Consider the following 21,093-nt stretch of genomic DNA (forward strand, 5'->3'; position numbering starts at 1 on the left):
AATCCGAACAACAGAAAAAAATGACCAGAAAAAAAGCAGACACCACTCTGAGGTATGTACTATGGTCCTTAGTTAGGCCTTTTTGATGATTTTGAGATTCAATAACTTTCTTGTAGGTGTGGTTCAAAGTTAAAGAGTAGAAACAGAAAGACAGTCACAAAGGCGTCAGCATTATACTAAATCCTTTTCCCTAAATCATCGTCAGGACCTTCAAAAAGGCAGGGTCACCTGGTGGCTTCCAAGATTAATATTCAGAAAGGATTCATGCTGTTTAATCCCCAGACACAGGAGCCACCCAGGGTGTCTTGTTTTCCCCTTGTGCTGGGGCGTGAGTATGTGTGTGTCAGGGTGTGAGTGTCCAAACACATGTTCTGGATACTAAAACACACAGATGGCCTTGGCCTTCAACACTGGGCTCTGTCTGCTCCACACCCTGACATTAAAACAAATGTCTTTTGGAATAAGATCGTATTCCCCAGATTCCCAGTTGAACAAGAGTTTTTAAGTTTGTGAATTCTGCTTACTCTAAACATTGAAAGAGATTAGCGATAATCAAATCAACCAAGGATTGTTTCTCAACGTCATGTTAGGCTTTAAAACATAAAAAGTGAGCTTTGCGGAAGTCAAGGTCATCGGCCAGCCTGCGGATGCTATAGCTTGCGATTGTGAACGGACAATTTTTGTTTTGCTTGGAGCTCTGTCACGTGTACCTCGTGTAACAGGGCAGGATGGGAAGACAAGCCGTCAGCATCACGTCGCTTTAAGTTAAATGGTGCTTTTAGCCGTGTAACAATTTAAGGTAGGGCTAGCACATGAAAGAGCCTCGTAGTTGGAAGGATATGGCACTTCTGAAAAACTGAAACAAGGCAACCGTGGTTGAGGTTGGACAGCAGCTTAGAGGGCGAAGCAAGAAGAGAATGGAAAAATGGGAAATCGTCCAGGGCCACCTTTAGAATCTTGTCATAATTGTCAGAGCAGTGGGAAATTGCTCTAAAGATCTCCCAGCCGCCAGATGGACAGTGGCTTGGAGACAATATCTGTTATTATTATCAGCTATTTTGGCAAGAGTAGCTGAGAGCTTTAACTAGGTTCTTGGCAGTGTAGATCGAGATGTCTGTACAGATTTCCAGATTATTTAGTGAACGAAATCAATAGTAATGAGTCGGGTGTCAGGAAATGAAGGGAATGGAAATAACAAGAATGGCTCCTAGTTTTCTGTCCTCTAAGATTTAGGTTCAAGGGTCATTCACAGAAATAACACGCGATGAGGGCTGGGTTAGGGTACAAAGACAATCAAAGCTTTTGGACATTATTTGGACGTGATACGATCCATATGGCAGGCTTCCAAATGGAGATTTTGTGTGACTAGTTACATACATGGTGCGAAGTTCAGAGAAGAGGCTCTGGCTGAAGGACGTCTGTGAATCATCAGAATTTAGATGGGACTAGAAGCTAGGGATGTGGCTATGTTTGTCTCGCAGGGTGGTCACGAGGACAGATGGGACCCCGGTCACAGCTTGGAGGAACTGCATCGGGTAGGCTAGGTGCAGGAGGGTGCACCTGCCAGGGTGACTGAGAAAGAGAAGCCAGAGGATGAAAGGAAATACAGAGAATGCTGTGCCCAGAGACCAGGGAAAGTGTTATCGAAAGGAAAGAGAGTAAACAGTGTCGAGAGCTCCGGTCAGGTTAGGTGAGGACCAAAGGGTTGGTCCCATTAAGTACAGTGGTGTGGCCCTCAGCCTCTCAACTGAATCCCCCAACCGACTTTTTTTTAAGAGAGAGAGAGAGAGAGAGAGAGAGAATCTCAAGCAGGCTCCACTCTGTCAGCAGAGCCCAAGGCAGGGCTCCATCCCACGACCCTGGGGTCATGACCTGAGCTGAAATCAAGCATCAGATGCTTCATGGACTGAGCCATCCAGGTGCCCCCCACTCCCAACTGACTTTTAAATGTTAAGACTCTCGGGGCGCCTGGGTGGCGCAGTCGGTTAAGCGTCCGACTTCAGCCAGGTCACGATCTCGCGGTCCGTGAGTTCGAGCCCCGCGTCAGGCTCTGGGCTGATGGCTCGGAGCCTGGAGCCTGTTTCCGATTCTGTGTATCCCTCTCTCTCTGCCCCTCCCCCGTTCATGCTCTGTCTCTCTCTGTCCCAAAAATAAATAAAAAACGTTGAAAAAAAAATTTAAAAAAAAATAAATGTTAAGACTCTCTTTTTAAAAGAAGACTTCCAGATTCCACATTTCCTTCCCAAGACCACTCTAATTCCTTCTCTCCCTGTGCCGCCAAACTTCTTGAAAAGCTTTTCTGTGCTCTATTTCCCCACTTGGGCTCACTTTCCCCATGTGACACTTCCACTCTCAAATACAGCTTCTTGTTCACCGCCCTACCCATAAGCCTCTCCTGCTTTGTTATACTCTGCGTTTTGCATGACGGTGGAGTTTTGGGAAGCGAATTTTAATATACCCACGTGTATATGCATAAAGATTCTTATTTTTCATCCACATTGGACAGCCTTGGGCCTTTCACGCTCCAAATGTACCAAAAATTCACTAATATCTCAATGATTTTGTATTTTTACATTTGGATTTGGATCAGCAGTAATTAAATCTGACATAAAGTATGAGGTAAGGATCTGACTTCTTAAAGGTTCTGGTCACCAATTCCGACGTGGAGGGCAGGAAGGGGGTTTTCCCACACCAGTAAGCAACTCCCCAGCACCGGCTGAGTGTCCTACAATTCAACTCAATTCTGGCACTACCTCCCTCAGTCCTGTCCTGTAAGATGCCACCCCCTTCTTTAGACACCAGTCCTAGTGTCGGTTGCCATTATGCTTCTGACGCGCCAGGTACAGATTGGAGTTTCTGATGACCGCCCCCCGCCATGGGTTCTGACTGATTTGCTAGAGCGGCTCACAGAACTCCGAAACATTTTACTTACTAGATTACTGGTTTCTTATAAAAGGATATAACTCAGGAACAGCCAGAGGGAAGAGATGCATAGGACAAGGCGTGGGGCAAGGGCGAGGAGCTTCCATGTCCTCTCCAAGGGTGCCCGCCACCCCAGACATCCAGCTGTTCACCAACCCAGAAGCTTTCCCAACTCTGTCCTTTTGGGTTTGTAATGGGAGCTTCATTACCAAGGCACGGTGGCTTAAATCATTGATCACCGGTGATTGATTCAACCTCCAGCCCCTCTCTCCTCTCTGGAGATCAGGGGGTGACTCTGCAGGTTCCAACCCTCCAATCACAGAGTTGTTTCCGCTGGCAACCAGGTGCTATCTTTAGCTGACCTAGGGGCCTCCCCAAAGTCACTTCATGAACCCGACAAAAAACACCTTGATCTCTCTCACCACTCAGGGAATCCCAAGTGTTTTAGAAGTTCCATGGTAGACACAGGAGGAAGACCAAGCATGTATTTCTTATTAAAAATCACCATATCACACTTATTTGGCTCTAGATTGCTAGGTAGTTGTCTCGGTAACATAGCCTGAATGCGCTCCTTACTAACTTGAAATAGACACTCTAATGCTCCTCTTTCTTCGGTGAAAAGAGCGGTTTCAAAACTCTCCTTTTCACGCTCACAAGGTGGCAAATCAATGCGAATTGGAAAGCCAACACGGAAGAATATTGAAAAGAATCAACGGTTTTGAACACCGTGTTCAGAACACACGAAGCATTATACTCCTGACAAAAATGATAATAAATGAGAGGAGTGGCCTAAAATTAATAGTTTCCAGTAGCAATGACATGAATAAGACACACACACACACACACACACACACACACACACACATACACACACACACACACACACACACACGTGCATGCCCGCACACACACACACACAGCCTTGGAGGTAACTTTTTTTTTTCCTCAGTGTTTACCTTTTATCATTTGTTTTTTTCACTTCACTGTAACCTGAGTATATCATATGGGAGAACCAATACCCTAAAGAAGTTTATTCAATTCTTATTTCCACCTCACCTGAAATAATTTCCAAATCACTGGCTTCAGGGCTTCTAGACCCAGATACTCCACAGTATTAGTAATTCTTGGCCTCCTCTTTATTATATTGAGAGTCACTTAAGGTCAGGAACTTACTTCCCCATCTCCCTGCAATGTGGCCTCTATAGCACAGAGCTCAGTTCCAGGAAAAAACTGTACTTTGATGATTCATTCCCTTTTATGGAGTGCATAGTAATAGGTCAAATCCTATACCGGGAGAGTGAAGAAGACAGATGTGCCATTAAGGCATACTATAGTTTTTCAGTAGAAAAAAAGACAAGTATACATTGGATCAAATAAAATAAAAGCATGCAATGGACTCAGTGTTTGTATGTTCCCCAAATTCGTATGTTGCAACCCTAATCCCAATGTGATGATATTAGGCGATGGGGTCTCTGGGGGACAATTAGGTCATGAGGGCGGAACTTCTGTGAATGACATTAGTGCCTTTATAATAAGTGGCTGGAGGGCTAGCTAGCTGTCTCTCTACCATGGGAGGATTACGGCAAGAAGGCAGCTGTCTATAAACCAGGAGGAAAGCCTTCATCATGAACCCAACCATACTGCCATCTTAATCCAGGACTTTCGGCTTCCCGAACTGTGACAAACAAATGTTTATTGCCCAAGCCACCCAGTCTGGGGTGATCTGTTACAGCAGATTTGTTACAGCTAAGACAGAATATTTACATACACATTTAGAAATTGCGACAAATATGAAAATTACTCTGTGAGCAGAAGGGAAGGAGTCCCTTACTAAACCTGGATGACCAACCTAAGTGCGGACATTTGAGGTGTCTCTCACCAAGAGGCTGGAATTTTCTAGGTGGAGAGGAGAGGAAATGTGCACAAGGTATAGAAATGCCAGAAAAATGAAATGGAGAGACACCGGAGCCCCGGGAAGCACTGACTACATAGGAATGAGCCTTGGTCTCCTGTGGCTGGAAGAGCCTGGAAGACCTCAGTGAGGATCTAGGTCTTCGGCTTAGAGTTTTCTCTTCATCTTGAGACCTCCAGGAACGCGAAAGCAAAGCTGGGGTATGATCAGATCCGTCACGAAGACAGCATGGAGTGGGGTAGGTGGGAGGGAACTGGAGAAAGGAATAGGGTTGGGGGCATTTTGTAATAGCACAGGGAGGATGGCTTAAATTTAAAGAGAATCCAAACACTTCTTAGAAACTCGACATCTGATCCAGGACACCTTGGTTCTAGCCACCTTGCTAGACCAGCCTCTGAATTTGGATTCCTACTTTTGTTCTTGTTTCCCTGAAGCTGTTCTTGTTCAGTTTTATCATTATTATTATTATTATTGTTATTATTATTATTATCATTGTTATTAAGACTTTATACTTTTAGAACAGTTTTGGCTTCACGACAAAATTGAGGGGAAGGTGCAGAGATCTACCACATAACTCCTGGGCCCACACAGGCATAGCCTGCCCCCACCCCTGGCCTTATTGTTAACATGGCACCACAGTGGTACCTTTGTTATGGTTGATGAACCTACACTCATACATTATAATCACCCAAAGTCACCTTGTTTACACTTCACTCTCGTTGTACATTCTATGGGTTTGGACACATGTATAATGACATGTATCCATCATTTTGGTATCACACACAGTATTTTCACTGCCCCAAAAATCCTTTGCGCTCTACCCATTCATCTCCTCCCTGCCCCCTGCCACTCGTACCAACCCACAGCAGCCACTGATAGTTTACTATCTCCATAATTTTGCCCTTTCCAGAATGTCATTGAGTTGGAATCATACAGGATGTAGCCTTTTCAGATTGGCTTCTTTCACTTCGTAATTTGCATTTAAGTTTCTTCCATGTCCTAAAAAAAATTTTTTTTAATGTTTATTTACTTTTGACAGAGAGAGAGACAGAGCATGAATGTGGGAGGGACAGAGAAAGAGAGGAAGACACAGAATCCAAAGCAGGCTCCAGGCTCTGAGCGGTCAGCACAGAGCCCGACACGGGGCTCGAACTCACAGACTGCGAGCTCATGACCTGAGGTGAAGTCAGAAGCTCAACCGACTGGGCCACCCAGGCGCCCCTCTTCCATGTCTTTTTACGGCTCGATAGCTCATACACACATAGTTTTGGAACTTAATTAAAAAAATAAACTCTCCTCCTCTCAAAGCTTCCTCTATCTACATCCCTGGAATTCTGCCATGACTTTGGAGTAAGAATGACCAACGTTAGGAATATTTTTGTCATGTCATCTTGTAGAAGAGTCAGTTCACCCTACGCTCACATCCACTGAGTTTATCTGATTTCCTCCCGGCCTGGGATGCTCTGAGCCTCCAAGAACTCAGGGAACTCAGATAATGAAGTCTGAGCAGGAAACCAAAGCAAATTTATCCTCACTCAACGTTTTGATCATTTTGCCTGTAGCTGAACCTGTATTAAAAAAATCTGTGTATAAAAATTAAAATTAAGTATCTTCAAAAGCCTTTTCCAGCAGAATTGTGTTTTATAATTTCTGGTGTGTTTTTCAAATTCCCTTTGGAGAATAAAATTTTAAGAAAATATTATTAAATACCAGGAGTCATATGTAAAATAGAATATAATCACATACACACACATATATATATATATATATACAAATATACATATTTATTTGTGTATATATATATATATATATGTCTACATGTATTATATAGATGTACAAATGCATATTTGTATAGTCACAAAACTCACTTTTCAGTTCCATTCAGGAAATGCCTAGTCTGAAGAGGGATGTTTGCATGCATAGGAAGGTGTCTGTCTTCTCGTGAGGGGCAGACACACAGCTAACTTTGATGCAAGGAAGGTGTGTAGGAAGTGTTTTCTTTTTTTAATGCAAAAAACATGAAATAGAGCCAGAAGACAAAGAACACCTAGGCTATGACTGGAAGCTAAATGAGCACGTGCACGATGCTAGAGTTTAAAGGGTGGGAAGGACTTTTTCATTACCTGTCGGGAAAAATTGTGGAAAAAACCTTGAAATGGATGAAACACATTTTCCTAGGCATTCTGTTTAGCCACACTTCCATGATATCTGATTCTAGAGGGGCCCACATCTTTGAGCCATTTTATAAATCTGTAGGTTGTAGAAAGTTCTGCTAATGCAAACGAATTTTGTGCAGTAGAAGACAGTTGCTTATCGTCCTGAGACTATGGACAAGTTCTGTATCTATTGGTAAATTTATTTCAGCATTTCTGATGGCACTCATATATGTGTGTATTGTGTGAATTTTTCCTTGGGTAATTGTAATATCTTACTGATTATTTAATGGGGGAAATCTTTGATACATATTTATTTTATATTTGCACAAAGTCATATTTTAGCTTCCTAAAATATTTACTTAACACCCCAAGCACATGTTGTCAAGCACATTACTTACCTTCTATACATTCTGGCAGTGGCCCAATAGAAGGGAATAGTCTATTAGTATCCCCTCTGTTGCCAAATTGTCCTTCCTATTCCAAGTTAAAAAAAAAAAGTTGTCAATTAAGATCTAGAATCTTGCTTCTCCAAGTGTGGTCTACAGAAGAACAGCATCTAAACCTGCTGGGAATTTGTTAGAAATGCAGAATCTCAGGTCTCACCCCAGACCTACTTTGTTTTAATAACATCTTCTGGTGATTTGCAATCCCATTAACATTTAGTAAGTGTTGATCCAGAATAAGGAGACCATACTGTTTGTAGCTTTGGTGTCTCTGCTTCCTAGCAACTGACTGAGATGGAGCTTTGTAGTCTACGCAGACAGCAGCAATATGAAAAGGCATAAACCAGGAAAGCTTAGTTTTTCTTTGGTTAAAAAATTATTGGCATAATTCTAAGCCCCCATCTTTTGGTAAGAGTTGGGCTTGAATGAACAAAGATACAAAAGGCAATGGGATCAATAGATTGATAGATAGATAGATAGATAGATAGATAGACAGTTAGATGGATGGATGGACAGATGATGGACGCATAGATAGATAATCTCCTAGTAGTCCAGGAACCTTTATTGCTGTAGGCAGTCCTCACTCCACATTGGTTCAATTATTTTCAAGACCCTTGGCCTTGCCACCCATCTTTGGACTTTTCTGCTCTTGAACTTTAGATAGCAACTTGATTGCCTTGATGCTCTCTAAAGACTTTGCTGCATCCACCTCTGTGTCTTTTTCTGTTGTCGGTGGACTTCACGAAGCTGTCCTTGCCTGGTTGTCCTCCAGAACCATGTGTGGGGTCTTATCTCAGCCTTCCAAGTGGAGGAGACCACCATAACCTCTAGGGTTACAGTTCAAGTGGCAAGTACACTTGTGGCTTCAGCCATCAGCCATGGCTCCCATAGACAAGAGCACAGAATATGTATTGTCTCTGCCTAAAGCAGTATCTTTTCAAATAAAACTCTTTGACTTTCCATGTACAAGCATTGCATGATTTTGGTTAGTATCTCTGGCCTCTACCCACTACATGACAGTCCCCTCCTCCCCATCGTGACAACAAAAAACATTACCAGACATTGTCCAATGTTCCTCGGAGAGGTCGGCAAAATGACCCTTGGTGGAGAATCACTGTCTTAGACATTTATCTTTGTGGGCCAGGTTGCTATTGCTGTATTTACAATCCTAATCTTGCAAACAATTAAGAAATTCCAACATCTGACCTGGGGGCTAAAAAAAGGACTTGCTTATCCCCATTATACTTCTATTCTGGATTCCTGGGTGCACAGCAAAATAAAAACTCATCAGTTTTGTTTTATTTTACTGCTATGCTTTAAGAAAAATGCAAAGTGATCCGGGTGTGCATGAATGAGATAGAAAGATGTATTTTCATAACACAATTAGAATGGGGAGAAATTGCATGTAATTAGGTTGAAGAATGCCCTGTTTAACATGCACTTGGCATAACACGGCCAGCAGGTTGCAAATTAGGAATATAGGTTTTCATTATCAGGTCTGCATAATGTATTTCTTGCACTTAAAGACTTGAATTTGAGGGTTGGTGGGAAGTATGTAAATTGTTTGGGGCTGTAACTAAGGCTTAACATTTTTTGCCTCGATTTTTTATTGCCATTTCCTTCGTTTAAACACGTTTAGTACATTTGCATTTATTCAATTGCTCTTTTTTCAAGTATGTTGCTATCATGGTCTCTGCCATGGACTATCAACAGAGTATGGAAAATAATTTCATGGTCCTCGCAAGGCTGGAGAGAGCAGAGACAGGAGGTCTGGAAACCTCCAGCCTGGGCACACCCACCGTGATGACTGGGAAAACCATGGAATCTGTTTTCCCATTAGCTGGAAGGAAGGAGGGCAGTCACTGCTCCTTTTCTAGTTCCTAACTGACCCTTTGACTTTGTTAAAATTATCCATCACATGACCCTTTTCAACTTCTCCTTTCAGAAATCCAGTTCAGTATTTCTATTGCTTTGTACAACCTATTCCATCTGGCTCTTGTTTTTGCCAGTAATTTTTATGTCTTAGTTCATCCCCTGGCTTACCATGTCGAAGCCAGAAAATTTAATTTTTAATCAGGATGATCGTAAAAATATATGAAATTGGTGAGGCACAATCAGATGGCAGCCTAACCCGGGAAGAGACACTGGAGATACTTGCTAGGCAGGTGCTCGCAGTCACTGGGGAAGCAGGGAGGGGAAAGGACCAAGGGGAAGTCTACAGTCAAAGGCGAAGTGACCAGGTATGGGCCTGGAGCAGCCAGAGGGCAGGAGAGTATCCAGGGGTAGCATATTCACCACTGGTAAGGAGGCATTTGCATATCTTAACATGAAAGCATTTGCATATCTTAACAGGCATGGGCTGTGTGTGCCAAGACTGGTTAAGCTGCACTTACCCTAATACAAAATGCAAATCAAAACAGTATTTATTTAATGCGGTTATTGTGGTGCTTAACAAAGATTTGCAAGCAAAGCACATAGCACAGGGTCTGATGTGGCATAAATACTCAATAAATATCAGCTAAAGTTATCATGAGACCATTGCCCGTTCCTCGTCTCTTTATGCATTCCTGCTGCCTTATTCTACCCTCATGTCTGCTCCGTATTTCTGGCTCTAGTTCTCCGTTCATTTCACTGTTCTTTAGAATTTTCTCATGTCCTCAATTTGCTTCTGTCCTTTTATGTTTCCCTATTACTTTTCTCCTTTCCTGTTACTGTTTGGTCACGCATTTCACCGGACTTTACTGGAAGAATGAACGTGAGTAAATGAAATGGGGTATAAGGCACAAGGCAATTTTTAAAGCAATAAAGTTCTGCAAGTGAAAATGGGAAAAGCAGGATGTTCCACTGGCACGGTAAGTAGGATTCAGTCCTTCTGCTGAGTTCTGCGTCTAGGGAAGCCGGTGGCTGTGTATGAGACAGTTCTATGTGCATGTGTGTGGCGGGGGAGGGCAAGATGACCCAAAGGAGGATATATGTGGTGTCGTGTCGGGCCAGAAGTGGCATAATGTCGGGCAGACAAACAGCATACGTGTCCCCAGACTTTAGTTAGATCCCAACAGGGAGAAATGCTAGGCGTGAAAGCTGAGGAAGTTATGTTTGCAAGGGACTGTGTGAAACTCAGGGACAAGGAGTGAAAAATTTAAGCTTAGGACAATGGGCAGTCCCAAGCTGGGGACAGGATCCTTCAAGCAGATCCCAGCACGAACCCTTGCAGTGTGGTCACGGCAGAAGGGAGTGCGGTCCCCTAGAGCACCCGCAGATCTCCTTTTTGGCACCCATGATATCTTGTTTGTATCTATATGCAGGTTACCGGAAGTTGTGGAGGCAGGTCCAAACTGGGAAATATATACTGATGTCTGTTTCTAACCACTCCCTTACACCTCCCAGAAATCACAATTCAGTCTGTCTAAGGAGAGGCCAGGGAATCTGCAATTGTAGACAAGCACGCTTCCCACTCCCAGATCCTTGAAATCCATGCGGTGGCTCCATGGACCGCACACTTAGAGCCATGTGAAAGGCATCCAAGTGAGAAATCACTACTCTTCTTTTCCCTTACTTTTTAAAAACATATTATTTTTCCCAGTTTTATGGAGAAATAATTGACAGACATCAAGAAATCACGACTCTGAAGGAGCTTAAAAGTGAAAATATTGAAAGATAGAAAAGGTATGGGGTAGAGGAGGGATTTAAAGTTGATCGAACTCTAAATATAGGCCAGCCAGCAATCGCTGGCGAATTTCGTCCTCAAGTTCTCTGTTTACCTGTAAAAGGTAAACTTCTCCTGATTTTGACTGAGTTTGGGGTGGGCTGATGGCATAAACATTGGTGATATCTTTGAGTATAAGGAAAAGTTAAATATAGAACCACCAGGTGATCTGGCAATTCTGAAGGAAACAAAAATACTAACTCGAAAAGACGTATTTCCACATTCATTGTAGCAAGGCAACTGCCAATTTACAATTTACAATAGCCAAGACACGGAAACTACATAAATGTCCACTGATGGATGAATGGGTAAAGAAAATGTGTGTGTGTGGGGGGGGAGGGGAAGATGACCCAAAGGAGGATATGTGTGGGGTCGCGTCGGGCCAGAAATAGCATAATGGTGATGGTTGTTGGCAATATCGTATTGTATATTTGAAAGTCGCTAAGAGAGTAGATTTTAAAAGTTCTCATCATACTCATACACAAAAGTTGTAACTATGTGTGGTGATGGATATTAACTACACTTACTGTGGTGATCGTTTCGCAAATAGCAAATAATTATTTTGTACATCTTCTGCTAATATAATGTTCCATGTCAATTACACATGTACAAAAGTATATATGCAGACTGCTAAAATTTTGATGCTACCCTCCTTTCTACCAGGAGAGAAAATGGCCCCCGTTGTGCCTGTTTCTTCAGACACCAGACAGATCTGTGACTGGGGGAAGATGAGGCAAGTTCATTGTCGAGACCCACTTCTGCAGATTAGTGGGAAAAAATACTTCCCTGGGCCAGAAGTGATAAGACCTGAAGCCAAGACTCAGATCTGTCACTTGCTGAGCAGGATCTTGAACAGACATGTTCTCTGCACTTAAGGTTCTTGCCAACGAAGTAAGGGAAGAGACTCAGATGATATTTCATGTTGTTCTGAGATCTAGCGTCCTTTGTGGCCTTTCAGGGCTGTTGAAAAATAATCAGCGGTTGGAAAGCTCGGTCACAAGCTTCGGTTGCAAGAAGCAAACCAATACTATACTTGTACGGGCCTGGCCCATTTCGGGGCAGGGTGGAGGGGGAGGTGGGAAAAAAATGAGGGTTGTGCTGGGGTTGGAGGGGGCAGAAGGCTCTCCCAGCTGCTCTCACGATGAGGAAATAATCACTTAATGGCTGAGCAATTTGTAATGCAGCTGCCGGTGGCGTAGGGACACAGCTGTTCTCAAAGAGAAAAAGAATCAGCCTCTTTCTGTTCCATCTCCCAGAGCAGATGAATTAGCAATGTAGTCTTAAAATAAATAATTAACTCCTGGTGAGGAATGTTCTTTAGAGTCCCTTGATGAGTCAGGGTCTGAAGGGTTGGGGGAAGTTTCAAAGCCCCCATTTTAGGAACCAGTCGTAAAAGGATGAGAACATGACAGAAAGAAAAGCTCAGGGGAAATGTATACCATCCCCCTACTGGATGTTGCTACGATTGGTGGTCATTATTTCCACTCCCGGAGGCAAAATGAAATCAAAGCACCAACAGGTCAGAGTAACTATCTCTTTTTTCTGGGCCACTGGGTTTAGATAAAAAGAAGTTTTCATTCTTTGATGGCATCAGCCGGGCAAGCAGGGTGTCTGATCAGTGCAGGAGAAGGAGATGATGGGGTGAGAATTAGGAGCCTCCCGCACCTAGTGTGTGTGAGTGGGGAGCTGGACACAACTGGTTTGCACGTATTTTCTCATGCGATCCTTAGAGTCATTTGAGAAGGTCTCATGGTCTCCACCGCGTAGATGACAAAACCGAAGTCCAGTTGACTTCCTTGCCTGATCTCACCCGGCATTAAAGTCTGCAATCATGTTGAGAAGTTAGAAGAGTGGTTAGGGAACCATTTCAAGCCAGCCTGTTTGAAGCTGGAATTACCACTGTGTAATCTTGGACAAGTGATTTAGCTCTTCGGAGGCTTAGCTTCCACTCAGCACAGTACTTAGCAGACTAGGACTATGGCAATGACTATTATTAATTCCGTCCGATCTCAAAGTCCTTGTTCTTTTGCTATATTTTCCTGTGCTGAAAATCACACAGGTTTGTGGGGGGATTTTAAAGAAAGACGATAAATACATCCAGCTATGAGAAATCCAATTTATACTGAAAAACAGTATGTGGGTTAGCTTCCCTAATGTTATCTTCCTGTTGTTAAGAAGGAAGCATGAATCAAACGGAATTCTGATTCCTTTCTGAGGATGTTCATCCAACAGCCTTTACTCGTTGCCTCCCTACTCTGAGTATTAACTTGTGAGTTGTCAATGGTCCAAGCAGGACCTGTGCAGTATCTTGCCAGAGTCTGTCTTTCAATAGATTCCCGCTGGAAGGAAGTACATCATAATGTAATCTCATCATCTCCAGATTGAGCAAGATCTGGTATATTACAAATCTGCTTAGTAAAGGAGCAGCTCTCATGGCCTGCCTTCCTCCAGCTGTCTAAATATTGCTCGGCTCCAAAACCTCTTTCTTCTACTTCCTCTGCAAATCCTGCCCTGAGGTTTTTAGGCCACGTTGACCTCTTTCTCCTTTCCAGACATCCAAGGTCCTCTGCATCAGTGGCAGACATTTGAGAACTTGTTGTTATTATCTTGTACGGTCTTCTGGTTCATTTTAAACCCACATGTGTCCCTTGGGATTGGGGAGCACCGCAGAAATCATTGGTGGCTCTGGCAGAGTTCAGCATGACAAAGAAACAATAACAGAAGAATGACTACACGATCATTCAAAGTGTAGATTTTATATGAGATTAGACACAGCCATAAGGGAATTGGTAAACTAGAAAATAAATTGGAAGAAATCACCTAGAGTATTACCTAAGAAGGACACAAACATTCAAGATATGGGAGAGTGAAGGGGTGTAGCAGATCTAGCCTTAACAATAATAATAATAATAGTAATAATAATTGAGGTCTCTGAAGAGAAGACAAGAAAGATTGAAGCAATGAAGAGATAATGACAGAGTTTTCCTTTACAAAACAAAATCATTGATACACAGATTCAAGAAATTCAGCGGCATCCAAATAGGGTAACTAAAATGATTGATCTCGGTTATTATTCTTTAGTATGAGAAGGTTAGTTTTATTCATTCATTATAGATGGCCTATTATGTTTTATTGTTTCTTATTCCCTGTTCCTGTTCTTTTATTGTTTCTTGTTCCTTGACCTTTTCAAGGTTATCTTTGCTTCTCAAAACATGTAAGATTTCTTATTTTAAGGGGGCATTTGACAACTCAATTTCTAAATATTTTGATCATAAGCTTCTTTTATCAGTTTGGTTCTTTATCATGGTGTCTTTTGTCCCTTTGTCATCTGGTTATCTTTGACACTGTGCTGGTCATCTCATGTGACAATTATTTGTAGGAATAATTTGAATAAATTTGAATAAATGCTTTACTTCAAAGAGGATTGCCATTTGCTTCTTCTAGGCTCCTAAGGAAAGTACTAGCTTGACTACATCTTCAAACAAATCCAAGTTTTGAGATTCACTGGGAGGTCTGTGTGATTTGCACACTGGCTGCAGTCCCTTCCGAGAATTGGTCCTTCTATTCATTCACATTCTGTGTCGCTTTTCGTGTTCCTGCAGCATGGGGTCCTATCAGACTCTCCATCCTGTGCTGATGCCGGGCTACAGTGTGTGTCCTCTTTTCCCCACAAAGCCACCAAAAGTAAAGTTAGTCTCTTAACTTTGCTTTCGACAGTTTTATGGGACAAGGAAGGTAAAAATCATGCGACAGTAGCACCCTTTTCCCTATACTTTTCCGGGTTTCTATTTTTGTTCTCTTCTTTTTCCTTTTCTTTCCCCTTCCTCCCCTCCCCCCCCCATCATCTCCCACCCTTCCCCTCACCTTTTCTTCCCTTATCTTTTCCTCCTCTCCTCTCTTCTCTCTCCTCTCTGTTTTTTCCTCCTCCTCTGTGTCCTGGTAATTTCTTACTGTCTTGCAAGCTCTTTGAGCCTATAATCACTATTTCTTTAGTTTTTGCTGAGTATTTGCTGTTGTTTGCAACAAGTTTTGATCAAGTAACCTGTTACTATTATTTTTCTCAAATACTTATTTATGGCACAATACATAACAATTTGTAGTGAACAAATAAAGTGATTTTCACGTATTTTATCTTTCCCCCTCTATTTTTATGTATGCCTTCAGAGTCCAGTTGCAGGATATGTGTTGTTCACCATACCTCCAGCACCTAACATTGTGCCTGACATGTAACAGCTTCTAAATAAATGTCCTTCGGGGTTGCCTGGGTGGCTCAGTCAGTTGAGCGGCTGACTTCGGCTCAGGTCATGATCTCGCGGTCCGTGAGTTCGAGCCCCGCATCGGGCTCTGTGCTGACAGCTCGGATCCTGGAGCCTGTTTCGGATTCTGTGTCTCCCTCTCTCTGACCCTCCCCTGTTCATGCTCTGTCTCTCTCTGTCTCAAAAAAATAAATAAACGTAAATAAATAAATAAATGTCCTTTGAATAGGTTCAATTTCCTCATCTTTAGAACCGGTAAGTACTACCTACCTTGTTTGTTTATTGTAAGAATTACAATTAAACGTCATTGATAAGAAAGCAATTTTTGTAGATTATTATGTTTAAATATCAGCAGATATTGGAAAGTAACTGGCTTGAATGTGACCGATTTTATAGGTGAATCTATTCTATTTCAAATTTCTTTGTTGCTTTAACTTTACTGAGAAGCTACACTTCTCATTGCTTTGACCCTTTGCTCACACATTTGAAATCTTGAGTAACCGATATTAATTTATCTCTGCAGTGACGGAAATGGCCTTTCAAGGAAACATCATAAATATCTGCTGTCAGTTTGAATTTCTTTTGTTTTCAATGGTTCTGTTTTTAAAATTTTGCAGTATTTATGGTAAGGAGCCCATTTCCAGATGTGAATACTATGTCAAGTATTTGTTTTTCTAATATTTAATAGTTGCAGTAGCCAGAATCTATTTTAAGAAAAGACTCCTCCTTGTGCCTTATTTTTCCCCCTTAGTCTTTAGAGGGTGGAGTGGGAGATGCGAGAACAGGGATAATGTCTCCCTTTCTTGACCCAGCATGGTAAGGACCACTGTAGTGGTATATGCAAAGAGGTATAGGACTGGGATGGGTGATTTATGTATCCCAGACTTCCCCTGGGCCTCACCATCCACTGTGATCCCGCCAGTTCTTTGCTTTCTCGGATCATTTTGCAAGTGTTGAGTTGATGACGCTGCTTTTGGGTCCAGAGTGTTCGCAATTTTATTTTGCTCAGCCCAGGAAATTAATAGATGCTATATGATGACAAAGAAGATGATAGTTACATGAAATATTACATTCTGAAATAGGACCAACCATTTGCGATGGCAGAATTAATGTCAGCCCCTTGGACACTAGATGCATTTTCTCTTAGATGAAAGGCATAGTTTGGACCCCACGTTTTCCCTTCCTGATCTACCATTTTTCACTCTGTAACAGGATGTAATATGGGCTCTCCCTGTGTCATTATTGGCTGAAGCTACAAAGATCAAAAATAAAACAATAGCTTCCAATTACCCCAAAGGAAGATACTAAACTACTAATGCTACTCAAAAAAAAAAAAAAAAAGTGTGTTTTAACAGAGCACTGAGAGCTTTCTCCAGGGGAGAATCTTTGTTGTAGAGCACTGTCTTGCATTTTGCCAGAGTTTGACATCCTAGCGCCATCCCTCTAGCAAACTTGCTATGGTACGCCCTGGGTGAGACAGCGTATGGGAAAAGTAGAGAGAGCTCAACTGAAAAACATGTTCATCCAATTAGGAAGAAATTCTACATAAGCACTTTTATTAAATCACTTAAAGAGATTTCAGGGAAAGAAAAATGTCCCGAACCTTCAAGAAATCATTTGTGGTAATTTCTGGTTCTAAAGGAGTATTCGCTCTTTGAAAAAAAACTTATTGTGGTAAAACACACATAACAAAAATTTTACCATTTTAACCATTTTTGACTATACAATTCTGTAGCATTAAGTACATTTACATGGTTCTGAAACCATGAACACCATACAACTCCAGAACGTTTTCATCTTCCAGGACTAAAACTCTACCCATTAAACACTAACTCCCCATTTCCCTAACACAAACACTAACTCCCTAGCCCCTAGAAATCACCATTCTACTTTCCATCTATGAATTTCGCTACTCAGTCAAATCATATGAAGCAATACATTTACCCTGTGGATATTCTCCTTGAAACTTAGGAGGATGTACTATAAATATAGGAAAGATAGAAAATAAGGATACCATCAGGGATGGAGCTCTTCCACATGGAAAGTTTGTTTTCTGGGGAAAGATACCAAGCAAAATTCTGTAAACATGACCCCACATTTTTTAAAACAGAAAGTGATAAGAAATTCTATCAAAGAAGGAGGACTATAGTTGTTTCCAGGGTAAGTGGGTCAGTGTTTATCCATTTAGATAATGTATTATAATCTGAGCAAACCCCAAGTTCTTCAAGGGATATTTATTAGGCACTCACTTTGATTTTGTTATAGCCACAAACGTCACAAAGTAGATGCTACAGAAGCTCTGGAATCTAAGACAGAATTGGGTTGCTTTTTGTTGTTTTTAGCAGTTCTTTATGTACTCTGGATAGCAATCCCTTATCAGATATATGATTTGAAAATACTTTCTCCCATTTCATGGGTTGCCTTTCCACTCTGTTGACTATGCCTGTGGAGTCACAGCTTTTTTTTTTTTTTAGTTTTGATGAAGTCTAATTTATCTATTTTTCCTTTTGTTACCTATGCTTTGGGTATCATATTCAAGAAATCATTGCCAAATCCAATATTATGGAATTTTCCTCCTATGTTTTCTTCTAAGAGTTTTACAGTTTTAGTTTTTACAGTAAGGTCTTTGATACATTTTGAGTTACTTTTGTATATAGTGTGAGGTAAGGGTCTAAATTCATTCTGTTATATGTGGATATCTAGTTTTCCCAACACCATTTGTTAAAAAGATTGCCCTTTCCACATTGAGTGGTCTAGGTACTCTTGTCAAAAGTCATTTGACCACATATTCAAGGATTTATTTCTAGGCTCTTTATTCTATTCCATTGTCCTATATGTCTGTTTTTATGCCAGTGAGACATTGTTTTAACTGCCATAGCTTCAGAGTAAACTTTGAAATCAGGAAATGTGAAATGTCCAACTCTGTTCTTTCTTTTCAAGATTGTTTTGGCTACTTTTGGTGCCTTAAGATTCTATATGAATTTTAGGATCGATTTTTCATTTTTGGACAAAAAAATGTTCTAATAGAGATTTCATTGACTGTATATGCCTCACTTTGGAACTTACATCTTAACAATATTAAGTTCTCTAAGCCTCGAGCTAAGATGTCTTTTCACTTATTTGTGTCTGTGTTAATTTTCAGCAATATTGTGTCATTTTCAAGGCAAAATTCTTTCATCTCTGACGTTGACTTTATTCCCAAATATTTTCTCAATTTACTTTTCATATTGTTCATTTTTGATGTACAGAAATGCAACTGATTTTTACATGTCGATTTTGTATCTGTAACTTCATTGAATTTGTTTATTGGTTCCAACACATTTTTGTAGAATATTTAGGGGTTTTCTACATATAAGATCATATCATCTGTGGAGATAATTTTATCTCTCCCTTTCTCATTTGGATGCATTTATTTCTCTTTCTTGCTTAATAGCTCTGGCTATAACTTCTAGTACTGTGTTGAATACAAGTAGCAAAAGTGGGCAGATGTGTTATTCCTCATCTTAGGGAAAAAGCTTTCAGTAATTCATTTTTTTACTATGATGTTAGCCGTGGGTTTTTCGTATATTACCTTTATTGCATTGAAGCAGTTTATTTGTATTCTTAATTTGTTGAGTCTTTTTATCATAGAAGAGTATTGAATTTTGCCAAAAGCTTTCCTTTTTTTTTTTTTAAGTGAGATGATCACATGTTTCTTCATTCTATTAATGTGATGTAACACAGTGAGTGTTTTTCATAGTTGAATAATCTTTGTGCTGCAGGAATAAATTCCACTTGGTGATTGTATATAATCCTTTTAATATGTTGTTGAATTTGATTTTCTGGTATTTTGTTGAGGATTTTGGCATCAACATTCATCAAAGATTTTGGTCTGCATTTTCCTTTTCTTGTGAGGTCTTTGTCTAGCTTTGGTATCAGGGTAATGCTGACCTCATAGAAGTCAGGAAATGTTCCCTTCTCCAATTTTTTGGAGAAGTCTGAGAAGGATTCGTATTATTTCATCGATAAATGTTTGGTGGAATTAATCAATGAAACCATTCGTTTTTGGTCTTTTCTTTGCTGGGAGGATTTTGAATACTGATTTAATTTCCTTCCTGATTTTAGATCTGTTCAGGTTTTCTATTTCTTTATGATTTATAGAAATTTCTTCTATGAATGGATAAAGAAATTGTGGTTTATATACACAATGGAGTACTATGTGCCAATGAGAAAGAATGAAATATGGCCCTTTGTGGCAACATGGATGGAACTGGAGAGGGTTATGCTAAGTGAAATAAGCCATACAGAGAAAGACAGATACCATATGGTTTCACTCTTATTTGGATCCTGAGAAACTTAACAGAAACCCATGGGGGAGGGGAAGGAAAAAAAAAAGAGGTTAGAGTGGGAGAGAGCCAAAGCACAAGAGACTCTTAAAAACTGAGAACAAACTGAGGGTTGATGGGGGGTGGGAGGGAGGGGAGAGTGGGTGATGGGTATTGAGGAGGGCACCTTTTGGGATGAGCACTGGGTGTTGTATGGAAACCAATTTGACAATAAACTTCATATATTGAAAAAAAAAATAAAATAAATAAAAGTGAAAGAAAGAAAACTAAAAAAAAAAAATTTCTCCTTTCATCTAGGTTATACAATTTGTTGGTTTATAATTATTTATTGTACTCTTTTACAACTTTTTAATTTATGTAGTATAATAACAAAGTCCCACTTTCATTTCTAATTTTAGTTATTTGAACCACCTTTTTTTTCCCCTAGTCAATCTAGATGAATTTTGCCAATTTAATTTTGTTTGTTAATTTTTTCAAAGAATCCACTTTTGGTCTCATTGATTTTCTTTATTGTTTTTCTTTTATCTATTTTCTTTATATCTATTCTAATCCCTTTATTCTCTTCTTTCTGCTAATTTTGTATTTAGTTTGACCTTCTTATTCAAGTTTCTTAAGGTGTAAAGTTAGGTTGTTGATTTGAGACCTTCTTTTTCAATGTGTATACAGCTTTAAATTTCCCTCTTGGCACTGCTTTCTCTGCATCTAATACATTTAAGTATGTTGTCTTTTCATTTTCATTTGTCTCAAGAAATTATCTAATTTCTTGTGGTTTCTGCTTTATTCATTTCTTTAGTTTATTGTTTAATTTCCATATATTTGAGAATCATCCACTGTTTCTTCTGATATTGATTTCTAGTTTTATTTCATTGTGATTGGAAAAGATGCTTTGTATGATTTCAATCTTATAAAATTTATTAAGACTTTGTGTGTTGAGTGTGTGTGTGTGTGTGTGTGTGCGTGCATGCATGTGTGTGTGTTAGCATATGACCTATTCTTGAGAATGTTCTTGAGAACATGTGCACTTGAGAAAATATGTATTCTGTGTTGTTGGGTGGAATGTTCTGTGTATGTTTGCTAGGTCTAATTGGTCTGTAGCGTCGTCCATGTCCTCCAAAATGAAACATTGATGTCTCCTACTATTATTATAGCGCTTTTTATTTCTTCCTTCAATTCTGTCAACGTTTGCTTCGTATATCACAGAGCTCATTTATATTCATAATTATTATAACTTCTTGGCAAAATGGTCCATTTACCATTGTATAATTCAATCTCTGTCTCTTGTAGCAATTTTTTCTTAGTCTGTTTTGTCTGATATTATTATATCCACCTCTCTTCTTTTTTGGTTACTATTTGCATGCAGTATCTTTTTCCCT

This window comes from Panthera pardus, unplaced genomic scaffold (assembly GCF_024362965.1).
Source record: "Panthera pardus isolate Hobbes unplaced genomic scaffold, ASM2436296v1 HiC_scaffold_24, whole genome shotgun sequence".
In the NCBI taxonomy this organism is placed as follows: Eukaryota; Metazoa; Chordata; class Mammalia; order Carnivora; family Felidae; genus Panthera; species Panthera pardus.